Source organism: Lissotriton vulgaris, chromosome 9 (assembly GCF_964263255.1).
Source record: "Lissotriton vulgaris chromosome 9, aLisVul1.2, whole genome shotgun sequence".
In the NCBI taxonomy this organism is placed as follows: domain Eukaryota; kingdom Metazoa; phylum Chordata; class Amphibia; order Caudata; family Salamandridae; genus Lissotriton; species Lissotriton vulgaris.
In genome coordinates, this window is record NC_141697.1 from 838763218 (window position 1) to 838775894 (window position 12677).

The 12677-nt window shown below is 50.4% G+C and overlaps 1 protein-coding gene and 1 pseudogene across 1 annotated transcript in view; one reads left to right on the top strand and one right to left on the bottom strand.

Moving 5' to 3' along the window:
* The window catches only part of LOC147692340 (EH domain-containing protein 1), a 1152127-nt gene that overhangs the window by 764855 nt on the left and 374595 nt on the right, over positions 1 to 12677 (top strand). The window lies entirely within an intron of this gene.
* LOC147692341 (uncharacterized) lies at positions 6495 to 8410 on the bottom strand (annotated as a pseudogene).

Sequence of the window (12677 nt, forward strand, 5' to 3'; positions counted from 1 at the left end):
CTCACCCTTAAGCTCGACACCGTAGCCATTGACGTCAATTTGATTAGAGCGGACTTATCAAAGACTAATGAGAAGGTCAAATCCTTAGCTCTGAAGACCTCCAGCCTCACGGCCGACGTGTCCGATTTACAGACTGAGGTCGGAAATCTGCAGTCCTCCAATGATCTCATGGCTCGTCGACTGGAGGATTTTGAAAATAGGGCCAGATGCAATAATGTACGTATTATTGGGGTCCCTGAAAAATCGGAAAATCCCGCTGCAGTTCTCCTTGTGGAGGATCTCATCCTAAATTACCTCGCCCCCAAAGGCCTAAGTAAATTCTTTGCTGTGGAGCGTGCGTACCAAGTGCCGGGTGGGAAGCCGAAGCCGGGTGCCCCTCCGCGGCCGATTATCGCCAGAATTTTCAACTTTAGAGATAGAGACGCTATCCTGCAGGAATCGCGGGTGGGCAGCCCCGTGAAGTTTGAAAACACAACGGTGAGCTTCTACCCGGACTTTACCCAGTTCGTTCAGAGGCAGAGGATGGGGTTTCAGGGGGTGAAGCGACGGTTGAGAGACATGGACTTGAAATATGCGATGCTATTTCCAACCAGGCTCCGTGTCGAATATGAGGAACGGACGTTTTTCTTTGATTGTCCCGAGAGAGTGAGTGACTGGCTGGATACATTACCAATGCGGAGCGATCGAACGGAACAATCGGGTGGAGCAGAGGGTGGCGTGCCGGAGCAAGAATGGCAATGTGGTTCCTGATTTCCGAACAATTAACATACCATACAGCTCGGTTTGATGTCTTTCATACTTATGCGATTTATGGTGGCATACCCGAGGGTGGCGAGGGGGAGTGGGACTCTTTCCTCCTCTGGGTTTCTTTTTGTTGACTAGTTTAATGTTAGGGCGACAGGCACACTGCAAGTTGGGGTGGCTTTTGAGTCTAACGCAGGGGTGCAGGGTGGGGGGTATTGTAACAGATCCATGTTGGGGGGTGGAGGGGGGAGTTTGGGTATGTTTCATTTTTTCTCAAGGCAACGTATTGTTTTATTCTTGGATCTGGGTACTGTGTTCGCTATGGAGTGGATTCTGCATCCATTTCCGGGATGGGGGTAGTGGGTTGAAACTACTGTGTTGGAATGTCAATGGGTTGGGGGATAGGATAAAGCGGGGAGTAGTGTTGCAACTGCTGAGACGCCTCTCCCCTGATGTTGTGTTGTTGCAGGAGACGCACTTGATTGGAAACACTTGTCACGCCATGAATCGGCGAGGATATCGTCTTGCAGTACACTCTGGGTTCACTACTGGTTCTAGGGGCGCGGGCATCCTAGTCAAGAACTCTCTCCCCTTGGAAATAGACAACATGATCCTTGATGACGGTGGGCGCTATGCTGCTCTCACAGGGAGGTGGGAGGGGAGGACTGTCTAGCTGATTTCTGTATATGTCCCGCCTGGTCTACAGACCTCGACTTTTGCGGATCTTGGGCGTGTGGTACTGCGGCTTCAGGATGGTATCCTGGTGATGGGCGGATATTTTAACTCGGTTGTCTCCGGTAGTGTAGATCGCTACCCCCAGAGACCTCACTAGGTCACAGTCTTGGTTAAGTGGGTTTTTGGAGACACTGGGTTTGGTAGATTGTTGGAGGTTGATGCATCCGGGACAGGTACAATACACCTTCCACTCTGCGGCCCACGGCAGTCTCTCTAGACTTGACTATGTTTTGATGCCAGCGGTGCAGGCCTCCTCTGTCAGGGAGATTAGGCATCTGGCCTGGGGTATATCAGATCACTCCCCGCTGTGGCTCCAGATCGGCACTAGTATACGTGTCGAGGGACGGGTTGCCCGATCAATCCCTCGTATCTTCGCAACCCCAAAACTCGTGCTGAGTTGATTAAGTCCCTGGATCAGTACTTTGCTGAGAACGAGGGGTTCGTGTCCTCTTCTGTATCACTGTGGGAGGCATTTAAGACGATCATCCGAGGACAGGCATTATTGTTAATCGCTGGTGCCAAGAAAAGTAAAAATGAGGAGGTGGTCCTTTTAGAAACTGAAATAACTGAGCTAGAAAGGGATTTGGAACTAGGTGTGACTCCTAACAAGCTTCATGCCCTCAGCCTCAAACAACTGGATTATAGGGCCATAGTGACGGATGCCGCTCAAGTCATGAGTAGAGAGCAGCAGGGCAGACTGTATGATGTGGGAGATAAAGCAGGGAAACTGATTGCTTGGCTGGATAAAAAGGAGCAGGCGAGTCGTGTGGTTCCTGTGACTGAGAAACTTGATGGAGTGCGTGTGACTGACCCGACTGAGATTGTCGAGTGTTTCGCGGAACATTTCTGAAATGTGTATTCCTCAGTCTCCGGTCGACCGGAGGAAGACTCCCACCTGTTGCTGCATGGCATTGCATTGCCTCGCCTGTCGGATTCAGATGGGGACCTAATGGACGCTGCATTCTCAGCTGACGAGGTGGCCCTCGCTATTAGCTCTGTGCGCTCGGGCAAAGCTATGGGCCCTAATGGTCTTCCCATCGAACTCTACAAGTTGCGTCCTGACAAAATAGCGCCGTATCTCCGTGATATGTTTCTAGAGTCGCGAGACATCGGCTCCCTTCCTCGTGATCAGCGTCTTGCTACCATAGTGGTGATTCATAAGGAGGGGAAACCGCGGGATCGCTGTGCGTCCCACAGGCCCATTTCGCTCTTAAACGCCGAACCAAAGATTCTCCGTCCATCACCACCCCCTTTTGTACGGCTTTTGGCCACCATAAGTGTGGCAGGGTATGCTCAGACATGAGTCCCTTGCTCACTTTGCCACTGGATTCAAGCAAGCCGGGCTGAAGACTGCTAGAATGCCAGAAACTGATCCTCGGAAGCTTGTTTCCGGTCCAGGGAAGACATGGCTTGGCAGTTCGGGCTGGACTGTTCCCATGAGGCACAGGGTCAGACTGATTTACATATAGCCATGTCTGAACTGGGGTGGCAGAGTGGGCTAAAGAACGGTGATGGATTAAACCGAAATATTTTGACTGGGTGTGAGTGTTGGATTGATTCAGATTCTCCGTCCATCACCACCCCCTTTTGCACCGCTTTTGGCCGCTATAAGTGTGTCAGGGTATGCTCAGACGTGAGTCCCTTGCTCACTTTGCCATTGGATTCAAGCAAGCCGGGCTGAAGACGGCCGGAATGCCAGAAACCGGACCTCGGAAGCTTGTTTCCGGTCCAGGGAAGACATGGTGTGAGAATTTGGCCTGCTTATTTTTTTTATTTTTTTTTTTTAAATATATTTTTATTGCAGGAATTAGTACAAGTTACTTGCTGACATCCAATTGCGAAAACAGTATCAATAGTAGTAAAGGGGACCACTTCAAGAAGTAATTTGGTTACACAGCCTGTTGGCCCACATCCCGGAGGCTGGGCGGCGCTACCTAATGTCCCACACAGAATGCTCTGGTCTTCACGTGATATCAGCCAGGAGTAATGTAATTCGTCATCTGCTTTTCTAAATAACTATAATAAAACTCCCCCCCCTTCGTCGTAGTCTAACCCCCCCCGGAGGGCCCGAGCTAAACCAACAATAACGTTACCGTCCTATTGAAAGTGAAGGAGCAACGTCTAGCCCTCCTGCCTCCCCCCCCCCCTCCCCACCCACCCCGCCATTGGTGTGTTGAGCATACGTCTAGAGCTAGCTGTAGGGAACTAATCCTATCAGAAAGGAGTACACGTCGGAAGAAGGTCAGTGGGCTGGATAGTGTGCATCATCATCGCTATCTGAGTCACTAGAAGTGAGGTAATCTCGCAGGGCCTGTACTAGTGTTTCCCATTCGTGCGCCGCCTCTAACATCTTCTCGTTGCGTTGCCGCGCTGCTAATTGGTACCTAAGGGTACTTTCTCCTGCTGCCCATTTCAAGAATTCGTTGCGCCATTTAGTGCCCGTTGGACCAACTCGTGCCTTCCAGTGTCTAGTGATCTCACGTTTTGCCAGCAGTAGGCCCAGGTCAATGAATTTACTCGAGAGCTTGTTCTTGGGAGTATGGGGGAACCAGTGCAGCGTGAGAATTTGGCCTGATATATGATGTTTCCAATTCTGGAACCACCTTGTATCAGTCCAAACAATCCCTTATGGAGATACCAATCGAACAGTGGTTAGGCCTAGGGCCTAGGGAATCGCTGGGAGCAGTCGGGACTAGCAATGCTGAAGTCGGGAAAAGCCCGCGGGATTCGGGTGCAGCGCTTAAAGCACAAGCATGCACCAATGCAAAGTCAATGGTGCGTAAAAGTTATAAAGTTACAGTTTAAGGAGACTTCCGCTTAACCTCTCAAGATGAAACTTTAGACACATACACTAGAGGTGTGTACCAGTGTGGGAACACCGGCGTTGATGAGTTACCTCACCCACAGGAAGCGGGTGCACAGGTGTGAAGTAGTGTTGGGTTTTGTCACGCTGGTTGATGGTGCTTGGAGCTGGAGATGCTGCAGGTGATGTAAAGGAGAAGTGTCCGGTGTGATCCAAGGGTGGATCGGAGTTGTAGAGTACCTGAAAGCAGAGGGGACGGAGTCTGGGTCACTCAGCAGTGACCAGGGTGGAACCAGGACAAAACCAGGCAATGTCGGGCGCAATCAGGTGGTTGTCGAGGAGCTTCTCTCCGCTGCCACGTGGACTCTAGGGCATCTGCGACGTCCAGGAGTAGATCACGAGCTGTCCAACAAAGGCTCTCGCTGTCGGCGGTGTCGGCTTCAGGATTGGAGCAAAAAACACTTGGCAAGAGCAATCCACGCAGGACTGGAAGATTGCTTCTCACTCGGACCAGGAGGGTCAGAGCGGGTGCTCCTTTTCAGAGGAGCGAGTGCAAGTCTGGAGCAACCAGAATCACAAGTTAGATTTCATATTTCGCTGGCACAGGGGCCACAAGCCAACGGGCAAGTGACCGGGCCAACGCATTGAGCCAAAAGAAGCAGAAGGGCCCCACGCAGCACTCGGTGAGTGTAGAGGGGTGAGCTTCGGTGCAAAAGAGGCTCAGGGCTGGGGCTTCTCAAACCCCGATGTACTGCTTCGAGGGTCACTCGTGGGTTGCACGGTCAGCGTGTCGTGGTCTTTCCAAGATGGGGGCCCCACGCTTCCGGTCACCTCCACAGGTCTCAGCTCTGCAGGGACTGTGGATCGGGCTGTTAGAAGGCAGGCACGCTTGGTCTTGTCGATCTCTGTCGCTCGAGTTCGGGCGGAAACTGCAACAAAGCAAATTCAAGGTGCTGGATGGTGCCTGTTTGCACAGGGTGGTCACTCCTTGACCACAAGGGAGATTCTTCACTCTTCTACGTCGAGTAGTATGTCGAAGGGTCCAGAGTTTCATTTCATAAGTTTCAGTCAGGATAATCTGAGTGCTTTGGCACTGCTCCCATTCTTATAATAATCTAGGGGGCTGGATTACCTGCTAGGTCCCCTCCTATGGGTGGGACCCAGGAAGGGGGTGGTTACACCCCTTTCCCTTTGTCCTGGTTGCGCTGGAACTGGGGCTGGTGTGCCCCAGAACCAGTTTGACCGGATTATGCAAGGGGAAGCCTTGTGCTCCCCAGGCAGTGTCTGGTTTCTTTCAAACCTCCCTGCTACAATCCACTATCTCCGGTCTGGGGTGGTGTGACACCTCCCTGTGACAGGAAACCCTTTGTCCAGGCCTCCTTGGCTGAGTTTCGGTCAGCAGCAGGAGGTCAGACCCGTGTCTGTGGCATAAGCATCCATTTTTGGTGCTGAGGCTCCTTTTAAAATCAACCGCGTTTTAGCAAAGTAGCATGTCGTCTCCCTCTAGAAGGGTGAAATGCTATCCCCGTCGACAGGACTGTTGAGGGGATAGTATTCCAAATTGTATGACACCTTACACGAAATGTTTTGATAAAGCCAAACCAAAGTTAACATATAACCGCGAGGATTATAATGCACTTAATAGTATATGGTATGGCATTATCCCGGAAGAGCTTAGGGAATTGGTCCCGACAGCTGCAGACAGGCTCAGCTCATGCTAGAGCACCATCTCACATAAAACCAAGCACTCTGCCTCCAGGATTGTTAAGGCCTGCTATAGGAGTGACTTATAGGTATATATGTGTCCAGTTAGGTTTAGATATAGGCATACTATATCTAAGCAAGGGGTGATTCACCACCTTGCCCCAGCTGAGTGATCAGCCAGTTGTGTCAATTTTGGATAGCCAGCCAGGGGCGGCAAAAGATATGTTGCAGCCCCTGGTAGGCCTTGGATGCACCTATGCCCAGGGCACCTATAGTGCACTGTACAGGGGCTGATAAGGTGACCCAAGCCAATTTAGTTATGCACCTAGGGTACATGGAATCCATTTTACAGAGAGAGCAGATAGCCTGGGGCCCTGATTAGCAGGGAGCCAGGCCAACTAAGTCGAAAACCAGCTAAACACAAGGCAAAAAATCTGGGGTAACCATAGTCAGGTATCCACCTTCCTACACAACCTCCCCCCCCCCCCCAAAACGAAAGGAGATAAGGCTATTCTTGACCAGGTAAGCCTATATCGCCTGAGTGGCCATATAAGGAAGTCCCTGCACTAGCATGGGTACCCCCTGTCTCATGGTCCACTAAGCAGTCCCTCACCCTTGGGGTATTAGAGGGTCTCCACCATAGGGAATCACTACCTTCGGTGTGTTTATGCAGAGTAAAAGGCTGGTTTTGATAGGGAGTATTGAAGTGAGGCTCTGCTAATTTAGGGCTCAGCTTCCTCCAATTATCTTCCACCATGTTTGCCTTTCTTTCTTCAACTGAGTTGCACTGTGCTCTCAGGGTCAACCTCTGGCTACCTAAAGCTGGAGGCTGGGTCCCTTGTTTTGGCTTACTGGAAGGACAGTCCAGGTTTGGGCCCTCTGGGTCCCAGGTTTGGCTGTGCCCAACAGAATCCATCTGTGGGAGGTCCCTAACTACTTTTAAGGGGGCTCCCTCAGAAGTTTTTAAAGTTTTAACCTCACTAGGGCTACTAGTTTTGGTGCCCCTAATCCGTTGATGGGGGTGCTTTATTTTATGGCCCTTTGGAGCTCACTGTCCTTCTTGTCCTCTGCAGCCCTGGGCTGACTAAGGCAAGGCAGAGAGGGGCAGGTTACCTGCTCCAGACTGGGTCCCACCTGGGACGCGTCCACTGCCATCAGAGGCTCTGTCAGGCCAGGCCTGACAACCTCTGGGACAGTTCCTTCATCAGGGGTAAGATCAGTTCCCTGAGGAGGCTGATCCTGTCCTAATGTCTGGTGAGGGGGAGATTTCTCTTCTTCCTCCATGCTCTCTGTTTGTGTGGAGTGATCCATCATTTCAGGCTTCACAACACAGGTGTCAGTTTGAGTTTGGGCTGTGGCCATCACAGCCCCACCAACCTTTTCTGGAGGAGACTCAGTTTGGGTATGGGCTGTTATCACAACAGCTCTGCTATTCTTTTCATGAAGGGAGTTAGCTACAGATGGGGCTGAGATTTGTTCAGCTCTACCAACATTTTCAGGAAGGACATTTTGGATTGGGGCTGGAGCCATTACAGCCCCACTAACCTTTCCAGTGACATTTACCATTTTAGAATGGATTTCCTGTTCAATCTCAGCCCAGGCTGAGATTTCCAAATCATTTCCTAGTAGACAGTCTACAGGCAAGTTTGGTGACACTGCCACTCTCTTTGGGCCAGTGACATCTCCCCAGATGAGACATACTACTGCCATGGGATGATTGGTTTGTATTCCATCAATGTTTGTCACCTGGTATGTGGCACCAGGTAAAAGTTGCTTAGAGGGGACTATACAGTCAGCCACCATGGTGATGCTAGCCCCTGTGTCTCTAAAGGCCTCAACTTTCAAACCATTGATGAGGGGCTCCTGTCTGTACTTGCTCAAAGTATTTGGGTAATCAGTGAAGTTGGCAAACCCCATGCCATTTTCACAGACAGAAGTGGTTGGGGACCTGGGTAAGCCAGGGTCCACCTGTCCCCCAAAAGTAAACCCACCCAGATTCCTGGGGGTGCTCCCACTTCCTGGGGGATTACTGCTGACAGTAACAGGAGGTGTTGGAGCTGGTTTTGGAGGTATGTTTTCTTTATTGCCATTCTTTGGACAACAGCTGTCTGATTTCCAATGGCCAGCCTGTTTACAGACATGACAGTATGGCTTTTTCTGGGTAGATGAAATGTCTTGGGACCCACCCCCATCCTTGGAGTTTTGGGGCCCTGGGGAAGTATTTTCTTTATTTGTATCCCCACTCTTATCTTGAGGCTTGGTAGACTCCTTCTTCTGGCCATTGCCCTGATTCTTAGGCCTAATCCTTGTTCTGACCCATTTATCTGCCCTCTTTCCCAATTCGTGGGGAGAGGTCAAATCTGAGTACACCAGGTGCTGGTGTAAGAGCTTGTTCTGACAATTACTTAGGATCTGCTCCCTCATAATCACATTATACAATCCTGTAAAGTCATGTACTTTACTGCCATGTAGCCAACCCTCCAGAGCCTTAGTAGCACAATCTACAAAATCAGTCCAGTCCTGTGTCTGTATCTTCTGGGTATCTCTGAACCTTAACCACTCCTTGACCACAAGGGAGATTTTTCAGTCTTCTTCGTCGAGTAGGATGTCGAAGGGTCCAGAGTTTCGTTTCATAAGTTTCAGTCAGGATAATCTGAGTGCTTTGGCACTGCTCCCATTCTTATACCAATCTAGGGGGCTGGATTACCTGCTAGGTCCCCTCCTATGGGTGGGACCCAGGAAGGGGGTGGTTACACCCCTTTCCCTTTGTCCAGGTCGCGCTGGGACTGGGGCTGGTGTGCCCCAGAACCGGTTTGACCGGATTATGCAAGGGGAAGCCTTGTGCTCCCCGGGCAGTGTCTGGTTTCTTTCAAACCTCCCTGCTACAATCCACTATCTTCTGTCTGGGGTGGTGTGACACCTCCCTGTGACAGGAAACCCTTTTTCCAGGCCTCCTAGGCTGAGTTTCGGTCAGCAGCAGGAGGTCAGACCCGTGTCTATGGCAGAAGCATCCATTTTGTGGTGCTGAGGCTCCTTTTAAAATCAACCACGTTTTAGCAAAGTAGCATGTCGTCTCCCTCTAGAGGGGTGAAATGCTCTCCCCGTTGACAGAATTGTCGAGGGGATAGTATTCCAAATCGTATGACACCTTACACAACATGTTTTGATAAAGCCAAACCAAAGTTAACATATAACCGCGAGGATTATAATGCACTTAATAGTATATGGTATGGCATTATCCCGGAACAGCTTAGGGAATTGGTCCTGACAGCTGCAGACAGGCTCATGCTAGAGCACCATCTCACATAAAACCAAGCACTCTGCCTCCAGGATTGTTAAGGCCTGCCATAGGAGTGACTTATATGTATACATGTGTCCAGTTAGGTTTAGATATAAGCATACTATATCTAAGCAAGGGGTGATTACACCACCTTGCCCCAGCTGAGTTATCAGCCAGTTGTGTCCATTTTGGATAGCCAGCCAAGGGGTGGCAAAAGATATGCTGCAGCCCCTGGTAGGCCTTGGATGCACCTATGCCCTGGGCACCTATAGTGCACTGTACAGGGGCTGAAAAGGTGACCTAAGCCAATTTAGTTATGCACCTAGGGTACATGGAATCCATTTTACAGAGAGATCAGAAAGCCTGGGGCCCTGATTAGCAGGGAGCCAGGCCAACTAAGTCGAAAACCAGCTAAACACAAGGCAAAAAATCTGGGGTAACCATAGTCAGGTATCCACCTTCCTACACATGGCTTGGCAGCTCGGGCTGGACTGTTCCCATGAGGCACAGGGTCAGACTGATTTGCATATAGCCATGTCTGAACTGGGGTGGCGGAGTGGGCTAAAGAACGGTGACGGATTAAACCCAGATCTTTTGACTGGGTGTGAGTGTTTGATTGATTCAGATTCTCCGTCCATCACCACCCCCTTTTGTACCGCTTTTGGCCACCATAAATGTGTCAGGGTATGCTCAGACGTGAGTCCCTTGCTCACTTTGCCACTGGATTCTAGCAAGCCGGGCTGAAGACGGCTGGAATGCCAGAAACCGGTCCTCGGAAGCTTGTTTCCGGTCCAGGGAAGACATGGCTTGGCAGTTCGGGCTGGACTGTTCCCATGAGGCACAGGGTCAGACTGATTTGTATATAGCCATGTCTGAACTGGGGTGGCAGAGTGGGCTAAAGAACGGTGATGATTAAACCCAGATCTTTTGACTGGGTGTGAGTGTTTGATTGATTCATATTCTCAGTCCATCACCACCCCCTTTTGTATCGCTAAGTTGCTGGCAAACTGCTTGATAAAAGTAATTAGTGACTTGATTCACCCGGATCAGTCCGGTTTCATCCCACACCGCAATACAGCACTTAACCTGAGGCGCTTGCACGGTTTTCTCGCGAGGGCGGCTTCGCTGCGCGAGCCGATCATTTTGGCTTCCTTGGACGCTACGATGGCCTTTGATACGGTGGAGTGGCCGTACCTCTGGGCCGCTCTTGCGAAATTTGGTTTGGGTCCTGGTTTCATTGTCTGGGTGAAACTTTTGTATGAGGAGCCATTGGCGCAGGTGGTAATGAATGGTCGAGTGTCTAAGACTTTTGTTCTTGGGAGGGGTACGTGGCAGGGCTGTCCGTTGTCCCCACTTCTTTTCGCCCTTGCCCTGGAGCCTCTGGCTGCCTGGCTGCGATGGGAGCCTTCGATGAAGGATATGCAGTGGACCCCGGAATTCGAGGATCTCATATCGCTCTATGCAGATGACATTTTGTCGTTGAATGTATTGTTAGATGTGCTCACCTCGTTTGGAAGGAACTCCGGCCTTGTGATCAATTGGACCAAGTCCTGTGTGTATGTGCTTTCTGGTGATACCCCCCCCTTTACAGCGCGGATGTCTCATCCAGGTGTCGCAGACGGGATTCAAGTACTTGGGGATTTTTATAACTTTAGATCCTGTGGCTCATTACGATCGTAATCTGCTCCCTCCTCTTCAGAGGTTAAAATCTGACGTTGCGGGCTGGCTCAGGCTACCGCTTTCACCACTTGGGCGCGCAGCTCTTTTTAAAATGATGTCCTTACCGCGATTTCTATACGCGCTCCAGAATACGTTTGATGTTATTCCGGCAAGTTATTTTCGGGAGGTGGAAAGTCTGCAGAGACGATTGATCTGGGATGGAGGCTCGCGTATTGCCCTCGCCAATCTCACACTTCCCTGGTATGACGGAGGTATAGCATTTCCGGATATCAGGCGATATTATGGGGCCTCTCAGTTGGGAGCGATTAACCATGGAATGTATGGACCAGCCTCTAACCCTGCATTCGAGATGGATAAGTACTTGTTACCGGGTGGGGACTATAACAGGGCCCTTTATTCCAAAGCAGCGGGAAGGGAACTCTTGGGAGCCACCAAGATAGCGGTACGAGTGTGGCATGATGCGAATGCGGCAACGGGATGGGGGGATCGACTGACCCGTGCAACTCCCTTTACGCGTCTCAAAGACTGGGTTGCCTGTGGAAGACGAAAGGATTTGAAAAGTGGGATATGATTGAGTGAGTGATCTGTGGATCAAGGGTAAAATCAAGACCTTTGAGGCACTGAAGGTAGAGTATGAGCTGAGTGATAGGGAATTCTTGCGTTATGCACAGATTACCCACGCATTGAGCTCGGTTTTTCCTGGGGTGCTGACATCCCTGAATCCTTTCCACTAGAAGATCGGGTGCTTGACGGCTACGTGCCCGACAGCACTATTTCTTTGGTATATAAGTAATGGATTAATAATCAAATGAAACTGTTGGTGCGGCTCAGGGAGGTTTGGACCAGCGACGGTTTAAAGTTGGATGACGAGGACTGGCAGTTGGCGCTATCCTCGCCTTAGGAGGTCTCGATTCTGGCCCGTCTCTGACTCGTTCAACTTAAAATCCTACATCGGATATATGTCACTGGCCCGCGCTTGATTCATATGGGTTACTCAGTGGATGGGTTATGTAAGCGTGGTTGTGGACTGGTTGGAACCTTCCTCCATATAATTTGGGATTGTCCGGAGGTGGTGGTGTTCTGGAATCGTGTACATGCTGTGATGGAAAGAGTCACGGGGTGGCATTATTGCCCGAAGCTAGGCGTTGCCTGTTGAATGTCTGGGAACCGAATGACTATGATGTGGCACAGATGCAGTGGGCGACCCTTGGGAATATGCTTGCTAAGAGAGACATCGTACAGTTGTGGGGTTCCCAGCGGCCGCCCACGGTTTTGGCATAGAAGGAGAACATGGACTGGTGTATGTTCAGGGAGAAGACGGTGTATCTGGCACGGGGTAGACCCAGGAAATGGAATAAAATTTGGAGCCAGTGGAACTTCTACAGTGGAAATATATGCACGCATCCATTCGTGGACACCCCAGAGGTTCCCCTTTCCCCCTGATCCGGCATTCCAAGTCTTGTGTAGCTTTTATGATCACTGATTTTGTTTCCTCACTGGCCCCCCCCTTGCAGCAATGATGCTTGTATTATACTGTACTGCAGTTGTCCTCCTCCTTGAACACATGTCCGAATGTCTTGTCTTATTGCCTTGTGTTTAATTTATTTTTCTTTAATAAAATAAAAATTATAACCAAAAAGAAATTTTAAAAATGGAGAGTCTACGGTGACCGGGCCAATCGTAAACGGAACAGGTTTAGAGATGGGGCTCACTACCGGGATTCCAGAAAAA